Genomic DNA, 18517 nt, shown 5'->3' with positions numbered 1-18517 from the left:
CAAACTGGGCAACATGGTGAAACTGTATCTCTACCAAAAATACAAAAATTAGCTGAGTGTTGTGGCTTGTGCCTGTCCTCCCAGCTACTTGGGGGGCTGAGGCAGGAGGATGGCTCAAGCCCAGGAGGCGGAGGTTGTAATGAGCTGAGATCACGCCACTGCACTCAAGGAAGGGCAACAGAGCAAGACTCTGTCTAAAAAAAAAAAAAAAGAAACAAAAGAAAATTAACTTTGGTATTTCAGGTTGTATTTAAATGGGGACTTTACATGAACTATGTTCATTACAGTTGACCAAGTTAAGTGTAGACAGTCTCTTTAATAGAGAGATTATCTGGAACTGCAATTTCTAACTCATACATCATTGCTACAAATCTTATTTGTTTACTGTTTCTCTTCCAAGGACCGTCAGTCATCCTTTAAAATTCATTTGAAGCTCTGAAAAGATATTTTTTGTTACATGGGCAATTTACTTTTAGTACAGTAAAATGTTATGTGAATTTCTACAGTATGTTTGCCAAAATGAATTATATCTAGAATATGCTTAACAATATATTCTGCAGGCAGCTTTCATTTGAAATTAGGTTCATCTTCTGAGAGTATTAAAAAGTTAATGGGTTTTTGTGCCTGAAGATTTTGATGTTGCATTTGGCTACATTTAATCCACTTTCACCCATAAGGTTTAGCATCTAAAAAAATTAAATCACTGCTAATGCAATTAAAATGCATTTCTGTCCAGGCTGGAGTGCAGTGGCACAATCTCGGCTCACTGCAAGCTCCGCCTCACTGGTTCATGCCATTCTCCTGCCTCAGCCTCCCTAGTAGCTGGGACTACAGGTGCCCGCCACCATGCCTGGCTAATTTTTTTTTTTTTTTAATGAGGCGGAGTCTAGCTCTGTTGACCAGGCTGGAGTGCAGTGGCACGATCTCGGCTTACTGCAAGCTTCGCCTCCCGGGTTCATGCCATTCTCCTGCCTCAGCCTCCCCAGTAGCTGGGACTACAGGTGCCCACCACCACACCCGGCTAATTTTTTATATTTTTTTAGTAGAGGCGGGGTTTCACCCTGTTAGCCAGGATGGTCTCGATCTCCTGACCTTCTGATCCGCCCACCTCAGCCTCCCAAAGTGCTGGGATTACAGGCGTGAGCCACTGTGCCCGGCCCCGGCTAATTTTTTCTTTTTTTTTCTTTTCTTTTTTTTTTTTTTTTACAGCCCAGAGGTCTTTTATTTATTTATTTATTTATTTTTAACACCTATTATGCCATGCATTCATAGGGAATACGTTCCAGCACTCAGGCTCCTTCCCATTGGTTCTCACAAAGTATGCTTCTTTGGGTGGAGCAGGCTGGCACTTTAGTTGAACCCAGGTATCTTTCTCTTTGGCTTCTTTCTTTTTCTGATCATTTTCCTTCACACGTTTCAGGAAGCTATCTCGGCTCTTAGAGTGCTTAATGTCCTCAACATGCACATTAATTCTCTTGGCAAGAATCTTGCCCTTCACTTGTTTACAATAATGCCAACAGCATCCTGGGTAACATTGTAGACTCTTCCAGTTTTGCCACGATAACACTTGTGGGGCATTCCTTTTTGAACAGTATCCATTCCCTTGACATCTACAATATCACCTTTCTTATAGATTCACATATACGTGGCCAAAGGAACAACTCCATGTTTTCTAAAAGGCCTAGAGAACATACATCGGGTGACTTTCCTCTTTCCCTTTGTGTTCATCATTTTGGTGAATTACTGGAAGATGGCGGTTCTGGCCGAAAGGGCAATTTTTTCTATTTTTTAGTAGAGACAGGGTTTCACCATGTTAGCCAGGATGGTCTCAATCTCCTGACCTCGTGATCTGCCTGCCTTGGCCTCCCAAAGTGCTGGCATTACAGGTGTGAGCCACTGCGCCTGGCCACGAATTGATATTATTTTATTATCTTTAAAGCAAAATTAGGAATGCCTTTGTTCTCCAGATATTGGGATATTTGGACACTCCCAAGTCTGGGTCTGTTTAGTAAACATTATTAATTTGTTCCCTTAACTGTAAGCAGCCAGCAGCTAGGACTGCTTACCTTTCTGGGAATGCAGCCCAGGAGGTCCTAGCCTCATTTTCCTAGCCTTCAATCAAAATGGACTCACTCTGGTTTGAATGCCTCTGACAGTACTCTATGTCAATAAAAAGAATTAAACTCTGTAAAATACTTTAAGAGGTTTATTTTGAGCCAAATATAGGTGACCAAGGCCTGAGGCACAGTCAAGACGTCCTGAGAACATGTGCCCAAGGTGGTTGAGTTACAGCTTGATTTTATACATGTTAGTGGGACAGAAGTTACAGGCAGACATCAATCAATACATGTAAGGTGTACACTGGTTGGGCCCACAAAGATATAACTAGAAGCAGAGGGCAAGCAGGGCTCGAGGTGGGGGAAAGTTACTAGGTCATAGTTGGATTTAAAGATGTCCTTATGGCAATTGGTTGAAAAGGTTAAGCTCTGCAGTCTGAAGGCAGCAGAAAGAAATGTTTGTAGTGAAGATAAAGGGGGTTGTGGAAGCCAAGGTTCTTGTTACGTAGATGAAGCCTTCAGGTGGCTGACTTCACAGAATAGATGATAAATATGTCCTATCAGGCCCTAAAAGGTGCCAGCTTAGTTAAATCTCTCCCGGATGAGGGAAAGACATGGAAAGGGAAGGAGATTCTCTATAGAATGTAGATTTTCCCCAAAAGAGATAGCCTTACAGGGCCATTTCATTTCATAATACGTTAAAATAATATATGTTGGCATAAAATACTTTGATTTCTTTCAGGGCTTATTATCTGTCCTCACTAGGGTCAGGCTATAATTTGGTATCTTATTGCTACAAAGAGTCTGTTTTGTCAGTCTTAAGGCCTCTTTTTTTTTTTTTTTTTTTGAGTTGGAGTCTCACTCTGTTGCCCAGGCTGGAATGCAGTGGCATGATCCTGGCTCACTGCAACCTCTGCTTCCTGGGTTCACGTGATTCTCCTGCCTCGCTGGGATGACAGACATGCACCACAATGCCCGGCTAATTTTGTATTTTTAATAGAGACATGGCTTCACCATACTGGCCAGGCTGGTCTTGAACTTCCAACCTCAGGTGATCCCACCTTGGCCTCCCAAAGTGCTGGGATTACAGGCATGAGCCACTGTGCCCAGCTTAACATCTCTGTTTTAATGTTAATGCTGGTCAGTTGTGTCTGTATTCCAGAGGGAGGAAGGTAGAATGAGGCATGTTGACACCTCCTCTTCCCATCATGGCCTGAGCTGGTTTTTTCAGTTTACTTTGGAATGTCCTTGGCCAACAGGAAGGGTCCATTCAGTCAGATTGGGTGGCTTAGAATTTTATTTTTGGTTTACATCTAAACTATCACAGCAGCCGGGTGCGGTGGCTCATGCCTGTAATCCCAGCACATTGGGAGTTTGAGGCAGGGGGATCACCTGAGGTCAGGAGTTCTAGACCAGCCTGACCAACATGGAGAAACCCCTGTCTCTACTAAAAATACAAAATTAGCCGGGCGTGGTAGCACATGCCTGTAATCCCAGCTACTCGGGAGGCTGAGGCAGGAGAATCACTTGAACCTGGGAGGCGGAGGTTGTGGTGAGTTGAGATCGTGCCATTGAACTCTAGCCTGGGCAACAAGAGTGAAACTCTGTCTCAAATAAATAAATAAATAAATAAATAAATAAATAAATAAACTATCACAGCATAAAGTAGGAGGGATATTTCGTTACTGTCTAGTTAAACTGGTTAATGCAGAAAGGAAGTCTGGAAATTCCAGTTTTAAAGTAAAATTTTGGACATTGTAGGATTATTTGGCATAGTTGTGATGTTTGTTCCTGCATTATGGTTTTGTTGTCATGGCAGCCTTTAAGGACCTGTATATTTTCTTCTAGACTCTATATATTCCCTGTGAGTATTAGTTCCATGGTCAAACTGGCAAATTTTACCATAGGTATAAATAATAGAGAATGTGGAAGAATAGTGAATAGTGTCAGAGATAGTTAAAAGTCCATACAACAGTAGAGAAGGTAATAAGTAATAGTGGCTTGGACTAAATATTTGTTGAATAAATTTTTTAAAAAACGGGCTACCTAAAATTTGTGTTGAAGATATGAATGAATGAAGTTTCCACACCCTTATGTGGAGTCCTGATAAGTAAGCAACAATAAGGAAGGGGCCCCAGGTTGGGGAGAGCCCCAAGTTGAGGAGAATAATGAACAATTATTGTATGAACAATTGTTAGAGACAGCTAATCACAAACACCCTGCAGGCACAATGACCTCATTCCACATGTAGCACCCTTCAGCATGACCCTATAAAACTTTCCTCCAGCCCTTGCCTCTTTGCAGATAGCCCCTTCTCTGCTGAGCTGCCCATTGCAACCTTGCAACATATTTTCATAATTTCTCTAATAAATCTGCCTTTCTTTACCTACAACTATCTTGGTAAATAGCTTTACCACCTGCAAAACTGACCCTAGGTAGTTGCTACCTGTTATGGTTTAGCTGCGTCCCCACCCAAATCTCATCTTGAATTGTAGCTCCCATAATCCCCATGTGTCGTGGGAGGGACCTGGTAGGAGGTAATCGAATCATGGGGGCAGGTTTTTCCCATACTGTTCTCATGATAGTGAACACATCTCACTAAATCTGATGGTTTTATAAAGGGCAGTTTCCCTGCACATGCTCTCTTGCCTGCTGCCATGTAAGATGTACCTTTGCTCCTTCTTTGCCTTCCACCATGATTCTGAGGCCTCCCCAGCCTTGTGGAACTGAGTACATTAAACCTCTTTTCCTTTATAAATTACCCAGTCTCGAGTATTTCTTCATAGCAGTATGAAAAGTAACTAATACACTACCCGAGACACCTTAGGAGATTTGTAATAGCTGTAATACCAGGTCCACCATATTTTTAGCATAAAGCAAATGTTTACCCATGATATGACTGCACAGGCTTTCAGCTGGAGCCATAGCAACTCAAGTAGTAACCCTATCTTAGTCTGATTAAAAGTAAATATTAGTCTGGGCATGGTGGGACATGCCTGTAATCCCAGTACTTTGGGAGGCTGAGACAGAAGGATTGCTTGAGCCCAGGAGTTTGAGACCAGCCTGGGCAACATGGAAAAACCCCGTCTCTACAAAAAATATAAAAATTAGCTGAGCGTGGTGGCACACACCTGTAGTCCCAGCACCTTGGGAGGCTGAGGCAGGAGGATCTCTTGAACCCAGGAGGTGGAGGCCTCAGTGAGCAGTGATCATGTCAGAGGCATGTGAACCAGAGCAACTCCATTTAAATAGGAGCTGGGAAAAATGAGGCTGAAACTACTGGGCTGCATTCCCTGATGGTTAAGGCATTCTAAGTCACAGGATGACATAGAAGGTCAGCACAAAATACCAGTCATAAAGACCTTGCTGATAAAACAGGTTGCAGTGAAGGAGCTGGCCGAAACCCACCAAAACCAAAATAGTGACAAGAGTGACCTCCCGTCATCCTCACTGCTACACTCCTATCAGCACCATGACAGTTTACAAATGCCGTGGCAACATCAAGAAGTTACCCTATATGGTCTAAAAAGAGGAGGCATGAAAAATCCACCCCTTGTTTAGCATATCATCAAGAAATAACCATAAAAATGGGCAAGCAGCAGCCCTCACGGCTGCTCTGTCTATGGAGTAGCCATTCTTTTATTCTTTTACTTTCTTTTTCTTTTTTTTTCAGATGGAGTCTCACTCTGTCGCCCAGGCTGGAGTGCAGTGGTGCAATCTCAGCTTACTGGAAGCTTCATCTCCTGGGTTCACGCCATTCTCCTGCCTCAGCCTCCAGAGTAGCTGGGACTACAGGCGCCCACCACCACACCTGGCTAATTTTTTTGTATTTTTAGTAGAGACGGGATTTCACCATGTTAACCAGGATGGTCTTGATCTCCTGACCTCGTGATCCACCTGTCTCAGTCTCCCAAAGTGCTGGGATTACAGGCATGAGCCACCGTGCCCCTCCTCCTTTACTTTCTTAATAAACTTGCTTTCATTTCACACTGCGGGCTCACCCTGAATTCTTTCTTGTGTGAGATCCAAGAACCCTCTCTTGGGGTCTGGATTGGGACCCCTTTCCTGTAACTATCATGCCACTGCACTCCAGCCTGGGCAACAGAGCAAGGCCCTGTCTCAAAAAAAAAAAAAAAGTAATATGACTTAATACATTCGTTTTGGAGGTTAGTCTCCCAAGTCTTTCACTGGGGGAAAATGGTAAAAATACTCCCTGGTAATTCAAGAACTGGAGACTCCTGAGATGCTGCTCATATTAGCTGAACACTTACCAATACTTCACTTTTTTCCATATATACTCAAGAAACAAGTGCTATTTAAAGTGTTTCACTCTGCTGTGCTAGGTGCAAGACTATAAAGAGGTGTGAGGATCAACACTTTTATGAAAATCAATGTCATTCTGAATATAGCTTGAGATGCTAGTGCAAAGGAAGCTCTTGGCATACGGAAAAAGTATTCAACAATAAATTAGGCATGGTTGCTTCCATTTTCTGCCTCACATATTTTTTTTTTCATGGCTAAAGTGATGAAATGTCTATGATATTTTAGATTGGCAGTTGAAACTAGTGGTCCTCAGCGTGCTTTCTATGACACCTACAAGGTTTGAAGACTTTGATTTCATATTAAAAATCTGGGTTTCAGGCTGGGTGTGGTGTTGTACGCCTGTAATCCCAGCACATTGGGAGGCTAAGGCGGGTGACGAGTTCAAGACCAGCCTGGCCAACATGATGAAACTCTGTCTCTACTAAAAGTACAAAAATTAGCCAGGCGTGGTGGTGTGTGCCTGTAATCCCAGCTACTCAAAAGGCTGAGGCAGGAGAATCGCTTGAACCGGGGAGGTGGAGGTTGCAGTGAGCCAAGATCGTGCCACTGCACTCAAGCCTGGGCAATAGAGCAAGACTCCATCTCAAAAAATGAATAAATAAATAAATAAAATCTGGGTTTCAGGCCAGGTGTGGTGGTGCACTCCTGCAATCCCAGCACTTTGGGAGGCTGAGATGGGCAGACAGCTTGAGCTCAGGAATTCCAGACTAGCCTGGGCAACATGGCAAAACCCCATGTCTACAAATAATACAAAAAAATTAGCTGGGTGTGGTGGAGTGCGCCTGTAATCCCAGCTACTTGGGAGGCTGAAGTGAGAGGATTGCTTGAGCCTGGAAGGTTGAAGGTACAGTGAGCCGAGATCGCACTCCTACACTCCAACCTGGGCAACAGAGCCAGACCTTGTCTCAAAAAAAAAAAAAAAAAAAAAAAAAAAAAAAAAATCTGGGTTTCTGGCATCTCAAAAAAAAAAAAAAAAAAAAAAAGGATAGGTCTGGGCACATGGCTGCTACAGTCCTCTATTAAGCAATGTGCCGCAGCAGGGGTCCCTGACCCCTGGGCCATGGACCTGTACTGGTCTGTGGCCTGTTAGGAACTGGGCCACAGAGCAGGAGGTGAATGGTGGGTAACAATTGAAGCTTCATCTGTATTTCTGGCTGCTCCGCATTGCTTGCATTGCTGCCTGAGCTCTGCCTCCTGTCAGATCAGCAGCATCATTAGATTCTTACAGGAGCATGAACCCTGTTGTGAATTGCACACATAAGGGATCTAGGTTGCATATTCCTTATATTTGAGGTGGAACAGTTTCATCCCAAGACCATTACCGTCCTGAGCCCCATCTCTTGCCATCTGTGGAAAAATTGTCTTCCACAAAGCCAGTCCCTGGTGCCAAAAATGTTGGGGACTGCTGTGCTTTAGAATGTGCCATGAATCTGCAGCCTCTATTATATAGTTCCCTATAGACTTTGCTTCCTACCATCTTACATTCTGCCCTATAGGCATTTGAGTTTGCAACCCTTGTTTTTGTTAGTATGCTATGCTGGTGACATTGACCAAATGACCACACATTAATTATAAGCTTAGTTGGTGAAGACCTCAATGCAATAACGTGACATAAGTACTGTGACAATACTTCTTGCATGTATCTGCAGGTGGAATTGTAAACCTGGTGGTCTGAGATGGTCTAATTCGATCTTCCTATGTATCTCCTTATATTAATAGTGGTAACATTTGAGGTGGTGATTCAGCGTTTCAATGCCTCTTCTCATGGCAAAAACAAATGTTTTCCTTCTGAATCAGCATTAACCTAGATGTTACTGTGGATCAAAATTAGACTGTACATTTTCAACCACAGAAATATTGGGCAGTAAAAATTTTTCTTAATATTGATTGCCTATGTAGGTTGTGTAATTAGCATATGTTTATAGTTCTGTGATTTATGCATGGCTGCTACAGAGCTGGAGGGGGTAAAGCAACAGTGTTTTCTCAGTTGTGTGAGCAGCATTACAATATAATGAATAGGTAATATTAAACTGGGCTGATGAGAGTTGCAAAAGACTACTTTAAAGTTCATATGGAACCAAAAAAGAGCCCGTGTTGCCAAGACAATCCTAAGCCAAAAGAAAGCTGGAGGCATCATGCTACCTGACTTCAAACTATACTACAAGGCTACAGTAACCAAAACAGCATGGTACTGCTACCAAAACAGAGATTTGGACAAATCCTTTGAAGGGCACAATTCAACTCACTACATTGGGCTATTCATATTTGTGGAAATTTCCTTCAATTTATACTAATTCATGCTATAAATATCATTCTAAATTGAAACAACAAATTATTAAGGTCCACATGGGAGAATAAATAAGATGATGATGCAAAGAAATTTTTAAAGGGTGAAAATAATAAAAATATTTGACCTGAAGAAAAAGATGTAAAGGAAAGGCAACAGCATTGCATAGGGGTGAGAAAAGAATGGATATTTATTGAATGCCCACTACCACCTTGGTGCTGTGCTAGTATATATACATTATACAAAGAAAACATAATCAAAAAGTTTTATTCAAGCAATGACACAGAAACACATCATTGATATGGTTTGGCTGTGTCCCCACCCAAATCTCATCTTGAATTGTAGCTCCCATAATTCCCATGTATTGTGGGAGATAACCTGTTGGAGATAATTGAATGACTGGGGTGGTTTTCCCCATACTGTTCTCATGGTAGTGAATAAGCCTTATGAGATCTGATGGTTTTATAAGGAGAAACCCCTTTTGCTTGGTTCTCCTCTCTCTTGCCTGCTGGCATGTGAGATGTGCCTTTTGCCTTCTGCCATGACTGTGAGGCCTCCCTATCTATGTGGAATTGTGAGTCCATTAAACCTCTTTTTCTTCATAAATTATCCAGTCTTAGGTCTGTCATCATTAGCACTGTGAAAATGGACTAATACAGTAAATTGGTACCAGTAGAGTGGGGTGCTGCTCTAAAGATACCTGAAAATGTAGAAGCAACTTTGGAACTGGGTAACAGGCAGAGGTTGGAACAGTTTGGAGGGCTCAGAAGATAGAAAAATGTGATAAAATTTGTAACTTCCCAGAGACTTGTTGAATGGCTTTGACCAAAATGCTGATAATGATATAGACAATGAAATCCAGGCTGAGTTTGTCTCAAACAGAAATGAGGAACTTGTTGGGAACTGGAGTAACGGTAACTCTTGCTATGTTTTAGCAAAGAGATTGGTGGCATTTTGCCCCTGCCCTAGAGATCTGTGGAACTTTGAGCCTGAGGGAGATTATTTAGGGTATCTGGCAGAAGAAATTTCTAAGCAGCAAAGCATTCAAGAGGTTACTTGGGTGCTGTTAATAGCATTCAGTTTTAAAAGGGGAACACAGCAAGTTTGAAAAATTTGTAGGCTGATGCTGTGATAAAAAAGAAAAACCCATTTTATAAGAGAAATTCAAGCTGGCTGCAGAAATTTGCATAAGTAACGAGGTACCAAATGTTAATTGCCAAGACAATGGGGAAAATGTCTCCAGGGCATGTCAGAGACCTTTGCAGCAGCCCCTCCCATCATTGACCCAGAGGCCTATGAGAAAAAAAAAATGGTTTGTGGTCCAGGCCCAGAACAACCTGCTGTCTGCAGCCTAGGTACTTGGTGCCTTGTGCCCCAGCTGCTCTAGCCATGGCAAAAAAGGGCCAAGGTACAGCTCAGATTGTGTCTTCAGAGGGTGCAAGCCCCAAGCCTTGGCAGCTTCCACATGGTATTGAGACTGTAGGTACACAAAATCAAGAATTGAGGTTTGAGAACCTCCTAGATTTCAGAGGATGTATGGAAATGCCTGGATGTCCTGACAGAAGTTAGAGGCAAGGGTGAGGCCCTCATGGAGAATCTCTGCTGGGGAAGTGCAGAAGGCAAATGTGGGGTTGATGCCCTCATACAGAGTCCCTACTGGGGCACTGCCTCATGGAGCTGTGAGAAAAGGGCCACCATCCTCCAGCACCCAGAATGGTAGATCCACCAGCACCTCACACCATGTGCCTGGAAAAGTCACAGACAATGCCAGTTTGTGAAAGGAGTTGGGAGGCAGGCTCTACCCTGCAAAGCCACAGAAGTGGTGCTGCCCAAAGCCATGGGAGCCCATCTCTTCCATGAGTGTGACCTGGATATAAGACACGGAGTCAGAGGAGATCATTTTGAAGTTCATATATTTGACTGCCCCACTGGATTTTAAACTTGCATAGGGTCTGTAGCCCCTTTGTTTTGGTTAATTTCTCTCATTTGGGACAGCTGTATTTACCCAATGTCTGTACCCCATTGTTTCTAGGAAGTAACTAACTTGCTTTTGATTTTACAGGCTCATAGGTGGAAGGGACTCGCCTTGCCTCAGATGAGACTTTGGACTGTAGACTTTTGAGTTAATGCTGAAATGAGTTACGACTTTGTGGCACTGTTGGGAAGGCATGATGGGTTTTGAAATATGAGGACATGAGATTTGGGAGAGGCCAGCACAGAATGATATGGTTTATCTGTGTCCCCACCCAAATCTCATCTTGAACTGTGGTTCCCATAATTTCCATGTGTTGTGGGAGGAAACTGGTGACAGATAACTGAATCATGGTTTCCCCAGTACTCTTCTCATGGTAGTGAATAAGTCTCACAAGATCTGATGGTTTCTGATGGTTTTATAAGGGGAAACTCCTTTCACTGGGTTCTCCTTCTCTCTCTTGCCTGCCACCATGTAACATGTGCCTTTCGCCTTCCACTATCATTGTGAGTCCTCCCCAGCCATGTGGAGCTGTGAGTCCATTAAACCTCTTTTTCTTTATAAATTACCCAGGCTCAGGTCTGCCTTTATCAGCAGTGTGAAAACGGACTAATACAATCATATTAATTTTTATTGCTTTTACAAAAGTCAGGTAAGAAATATATTTCAGCACATTTTAGAATGACTCAATTTTCATTAGAGATAGTTCTATGTTTCTATATCTCCAAGTGCATTTTACTTAATTTTCTTTAGTGTGATATTTATATTTTTATTTGTGCAACATTTATAAGTAGGTAATATTTTATTGTACACTTCGGTTTAAGTTTTATTTGAATATATTTTTATAGTAGTTTAGAAACGTATTATGGAGAAATAGCCTTTGTTCAACATATTTTATAGTTCCTGCTCATCTAAATTATATTGGAGCCCAAAAAGTTGATTTTATTTTCTCCTTTATTTGCTTCAGCCCCTAAGACCTTGTTAAAGCTTACTAGATAACTAATTATAATAATGCCATCCTAAAATACATTCAATTATTCTATGATATCATTTCTAATTGAAAATTACAATATTTAATATAGAGTAAAACACAAATGAAAGCCAAAAAACAATATATTTAGGATTTATAGTATGCATAAACACCAAGGTCAAAATAGGCTAATATTTATTTAAGTTTTATGTTAGATCAAGAAGTTGAAGAATATTGTTCTTACATGATTTGATTCTTTACCTTAGGTTTCCCCTACCTCTCTGGAATTTGCTTTATACTATTTCTTATCTACTGTTTTCCTTGGGAGCAGGGCTGGCAAAGAAAGAGAAAGAGAAAGAAAGAGAGAGAAAGAAAAAAAACATTTTAAACCACATATAGAAAAAATATTTATTTAGAAAGATAAGTGGTTTCCTCTCTCTTTAAAAATACTGCTTGCAGGTCCTAAAGAAGCATTGACTGTTTTTTGGGTCATTACTTTATAAAAAATTTTTTCCCAAATGTTTAATGATTTTAACTCAGATCCATACTTTGTCATAAAAAGTATGTTTTAAATTACGATTTAGTGTACCAAGATACCAACATTAACTATGAAATAATAGAATACAATTTCAACCTAATCTGTCCAAATTTGGTATCTATTTTTCTTTCAGGAAAATGTACTTTGAGTTCAGGTGATTTGTAACAAAACATGCCAACCTACTTTGAATACAGAAATAATAACAGCAATGATAACAGCTAATGTTTATTGCCTTCTTATTAAATGTCAGTTTTTTTGAAGTGATTTATACATATTGTGTCACTTATCACATCAACCTTATGATTTAGGAAAGGTTTATTATCCCTATTTTACATAGAAAAACAGCAAATACTGGGACATCACAATTTCAAGTAAGAGTCCCAAGGCAACTTAGCTAGGAAGTGGGAGTCTGGGCAATGAACACAATACCAGATTGTATAATATGTGTGTAGCACTGTGCTAAGTGCCTATGCTGTGTGTGTGTGTGTATGTGTGTGTGCGTGTGTATACACATTATGTTTTTATGCTGTAAAGACTTTCCTGGGGTGACAGAGTGTGACTATGTAATGGAATTAACTATTCTTTTGCAACATTATCTATAAATTTGTTCATAACAGTAAGTTCTCCAATATTACACAATAGAAAAGACTCAGATATCAATACCCAGGTATTTTGAATTTGGAATGAAAAGAATGGTGCCTTTCAAACTAAAATTTGTGGAATATAGTCAAGGCCCATAAATTTGTATGCCTTGAAGTATTTTTAGCAGAATTTACTTTTATACTAATATTTTTAAGATTAATTCATATTTGTCTTTCCCTGTGTTAACAGTGGACATTATTTAAAAAATAAATCTGTGAGATAAATGCCTACTCATAATAAACTCCTTTTGATTTATCTGGTAAATTTCTTGATTGAAAATTTCTATGCAATGTAAGCGACATCCATAATTCCTATTCTCTACTTGAGTTCACAGCTGGCCCATGCAAAATAAGCCATTTTGTAGTCCATCTGTTCTAAGGAAGTGATTTGTAACAGTGCACAACTTAGACCAGTACTGCTTTATCACTAGAGTTGCAGTTTCTAAATAGATTTCAAAAATAATGATGTTCAGTTTCTACTTTTAGATACCAGTGAGATAACACCTGTCTAGACAGATGGTCTCTGGACTGTGAAACTAAAGACAGCTGAGAAGCAGAAAAAATCAAGTTGGTGACTAGTGTGAAACCATTAGTATATCTGTGGAAACCTTTTAGTCTCTGAAAAATACTTTCTATTAAGATTTATGGGAAACAAGCATGCTATGAATATGAGTATAGACTCAAGTAATTGAAAGAAAAATGTACATAAGAGATTAAAGGAAAGTGACTCATTATTGTCTTTAAGAAGAATTCAGGAATCAGATAATTAATATTTTATATTAAACAATCAAAGACTATCATTTTCTTCCCTCAGAGACAAACAGCAGTTACTAGCAGCTTTTATTTGCCAAAAGTCAGATGATGAAAACCTCCTAGCAGAGAGCTGATTTTTCTCTTTTCATGCGATTGTCCCCTGTGGTGTAGGTGACCTTATCATAAAGTCTTCTGCTTTTTCAGCCACTAGTGTTGTGGTCTATGTAAGTGGAAAATTAGTCTGGGTACCTCGAGGAAATAAAAAGCAGACTTCCAACCTGTACTGCTCTGATTACACTGTCTTGCATGGCCTACTTTTTCAACTATGTCACTTCTCAAGGTTAATACCTGCTTCTTCAGGAATAATACCATATGCCTGATGGAAATTCATCTGTTTCAATCCAGTGTACAGACCTAAACATTCATCAGTAAGTAACTCAACAAATATCTTTTTATGACCAAAAAGTCCAACTCTTTGAGATTATTGAAGTCATGAATGAGAAATGTGTTTTCTCTGATCTGGTAAATGCTGCTTAATTATTTACTTGGAGAAGGAAACCTTTATTCCCCCTCTCAGGTAACTACAGGGCAAATGAGGTATATAGAATTCCACCTTTTCTAACAGAACCTAGATACAGCAAATTTATTGAGGTTTAAAATTTAGTTTTTTTCACTCAGAAATTATATAAGGAGTATAATTCCCTACTAATAGTTTTCAGTTTAATGTTGTATTGATTTTTAAAATCTTATTTACTTCCTTTTCTCACCACTTTTCTTACTATGTAAACTGGCCTTTTACCTTCAGTTTATATAGGTTTCAATCCTAAGAGCAAGACGTCACCTGGCTTAAAGTATAAATTGTTTTACCTATGTAGGAAAGACATTAGCATTTAAAACTAAGGTGCTTTCTATTACCAAAATAAAGCAAATATGGTTCTTGAAAATAAATTTTCTCAAATTAATTGTATCAATAATGGCTTAAGCTTTCACAAATAGATATAAAGGTTTTGGTGAGGCATTCTAATATTAATTCACCTAGAATATAGTAATATAGTTGAAGTAATTTTTGTAACTCAAAATATGAAGAAATTTATTATCTCTGTAAATGCATGGATGTTACAATATGGTATTATGTATGGTATGCTATTATGGATTTGATTTCAAAATTATGTAAATATCACAGAAAAAAAATCCTTATGGTCTTGGTCAGAATTAAATCATTGTAATAATGTATAGGTAAGTGAAATATATTCTGCCCTAGAGAAAATTTTCAGGTATTGAATTAGTGATAATACATCATATTTTTGCTTTGCTTGTTCTTCTCTTTTCCAGTGGAACGTATATAATCTCCAACTCCATCTCAGTTTGTACTCATATTGTCTAATGGTTGATGACTTTGACATATTTGTATGCCTCTCTAACACTAAAAAAATTGTTGGACTGTATGTGCAAGGGACATTGGATTAAAAGACACAAGGTGACATTTGGATAAAAGGATATACCAATGGTTTTCTTTATGATATTTATCTAACTCCAATTATGTGGATTATAAGAAAAGTGAACTCAGTGTAGATTGAATAATGTTTTTTAACACAGACACATTACTTGCAAATATGCACAGAACATAGTCATAGCTAATAAAGTGTAGCACTGTATACACATACACAACAGATATGATTGTGATTTTAAATTCTTATAACAGGACATTCCTCCTAATTAAATTTAGAAATTGAGAACTACAACGCTTTTGAAAGAGTCTTGAAATCATTATCTGCAAAGTATATCAGCAAGGAAAATAAAGCCTGTCATATAATAAACTTAAGCCTTAATGCATCCAAATGCAAGCAGTATGACAGTGAGAAAAATTAGATACACCTTCATATGTGTTTAGTAGACTAGTTTTTGAATGCCTTGACTGAAAAAAAATTGGAATGTTTTTGTGCAAAAGAAAGTCTAATAATAGCCTACTCCCAGTAAAGAAGATATAAAAAATAAATAAAAACACAACTGGGTCCTAATGTCAGACTTGAAACCTTGGAAAAGTCATTAAAATATTAACATATTTTACCACTTGTTTTTCCTATCTTAAAGAATTACCCTGGGGATCAAATAAAATAAAATCTATGAAAACACTTTGAAATCTATACAATCGTAGACAACTCTGTGGCAATATTATATTCTGCATGTTTCTAGTTAAAAGGAAACAATTAGGCAACTGTTCTTCTCATCCTGGATGCTTATTTTAAATTACTGGTCCATTAAATTCATGAATCTCATCCATTTTATTTTTCCTGAAACAGAAGTATTACTTATTGTCACCAAAGTCACATTATTGTTTTCATCACAAATACTTTCTATCATAGCAAAAAGTAATTGCATAGAAATGAACAAATTTTATCCTAAATTAGGCATTTTTACTAATTTTAATAGCTTTGTATCTAAAACCAATTATTTTTCAAAACCAATGAACTTTAATGTATATTAAGATATTTTTATCACATTATCTTCAGCTGGATACATTTATTTAACTAGTAGATATTTTTCAAAGGAACAAAAGCATTTCCACTGAAGTTATTGCAAGATATTAATTCAACTAAAACATCTATGTTGAACCATTCATGTAAATTAAAGACAATTTAAATATTGATGCTGTTTGAATAAAATTGAATGAATATCATTATATCATATTTAAAACCAATGCACTTTAACAGAATAGATGAAAAAGAAATAAAACCAATTTATATATTGAAGGACTATGAATACTTAATTTTTTGAAAAATCACATCATGTCTCTCAATATAAGTTATCTTGTTCTTGTCATTGCCCCGAACATAAAGTTTGTGGCTCCTGATTGCTCACAAAATAATGTCCAAAATACTTAGCTTGCCTGCTAAATCTTTATCCAAACTACAGTCCCAATTTCATTTGTTAATTTGCCCTCTCTTTCCATGCTTATACAACCCAAATATGCATATGAGCTTCTACCACTATACACAGGCACCTACATCTCTTAGTTTCCCTCACTCTACTCAACAAGCCTGATATTAATGTACTTTTATGTCTCTTCTCCTACATTTATCTTAATGGTGATTTTCTGCCCTTACTCTTTCTTGGCTGGCATTCCACTCATCACTCAAGAGCTACCATAAATGCTAGTATTTTATACATGCCCCAGGTAAAAGAAGTAACATCCATATAAGCATGTATTTATAATGATTTGTACTCTCATTATATTATGGCCTATTGGATACATCTATCACTCTCACCATTTCATATTTTTGATAACAGAGTACATAATCTCTACAGGGGCAAGAATAATAAAATTGAATACATTGCTTGGGGGAGGAGTAGAGGTAATAGTGGATGATCCTACATGACAACTATGCATTAGGTAAAACATTTCCAAATCATATCTACATCAGAAAGGTAAGGCTTTTATTTGTTTTGCATCAATCATATCTGATAATATTTTTAAGGTGTGACCTCTTAAATTAGTATACAGTATATTTAGTTTAATAATATGCATGGATTAGAAGAAACACCTAATGTCGATGACAGGTTGATGGGTACAGCAAGCCACCATGGCACGTGTATACCTATGTAACAAACCTGCATGTTCTGCACATGTATCCCCGAAGTTAAAGTATAATTTCAAAAAAAGATAGAAACCTAATAATAATAATAATAATAATATGCATGGTTGTGGGGCCTATATGGAATGAAAGGTGGAAAATGTACCTTTACTTACCATGAATAAATGAATTATATTCAAAACAATATACTTTTACTTACCATAAATCTCTTTTCTTACACTAAAGACTGCTGTATAACCTGATCACACACAACTTTAAGTGCTAATATTGGGAGGCTCTTTAGTATCCATGGGAGAGGGGGTTGGTAAAAAATATTTGTAATTTACTACCTACCCCGGACTTCCTTCCTTCCTATTCAGGGTATGCCTATTTGACACAAACAGCTACTCCTTCCGTGGCCATTAATAACACTGTCACTATTGTTCTTCCTCTTGTGTAAATTTTTCTTTTTTCCTGACATGGCTGTCTTCTCTCCCGTATGCCACATGTTAGCGCTGTCTTATCTTTTAAGATACTACAAGACATTTCCATCCTTCTCAATAGAGTAGCACTTTAATCACTGAGATTTTATTTCTACCTAAAAATGGTCAGTTGGTCAGCAACTGTTTCTCTTATGCCACGAAGGACTATTACATTTATTTTAGATTTTAAGTATTTCTAAATATATTTCAACAGGCTTAACTCTGGGTGTTAAGGTTTCAAAATTGCTTATAATTAGAAATCCAAGTTCCCTCAGACTGAATCAATGTTTTAGATACACATTAATTTAAATTATAGATGGGTAGTACTACTAAAAATAATGACATATTAATGAGATTAATCAATAATGTATTACATTGAAAACAGCATTTTATAATTATGATGGTTACTTTTGTGAGAATTATAGATATTAATGAACAAAAATTACTTATGCCCATAGGATATTCAATAGATAGTGACAAAAGACCCAATCTTAATGGTAGTACTGATAAGGGATTTAAAGCCGATTCTTTAAAGATAAATAGATGTACTAACAGTATCTAATTGGGTAGAAATCATTAATGTTCAGAAATCTTTCTACTATATTGTATTACCTTATATGTTATATATCAATATGTTATTTCCAAATGCCTCACAGAGTTTTAAGTACTTATTTGAAGTAATCGAGTATGGCCATGAGGCACAGGGGGAAAGGGCACTAATTTGAAAGTCAGAGATTTAGACAAGTTATTAAATTCTCTGAGCCTGGGGTTCCTCATAAAAATAATTGTACTTGCCCTGACCTGCATTTCCCTAACTTGCCTCATTTGGTGATTTAAAATAAAAATAGAATGATATATTATGCCAGACAAAATGTAAAGGGCTATAAACTCAGGGTGGTTATTACAAACTGTCCCTAAGTTT

Source organism: Pongo abelii, chromosome 18, assembly GCF_028885655.2.
Source record: "Pongo abelii isolate AG06213 chromosome 18, NHGRI_mPonAbe1-v2.0_pri, whole genome shotgun sequence".
NCBI lineage: Eukaryota > Metazoa > Chordata > Mammalia > Primates > Hominidae > Pongo > Pongo abelii.
The sequence above is the reverse complement of the archived record's forward strand: the minus strand, read 5'-3'. Positions refer to the sequence as shown.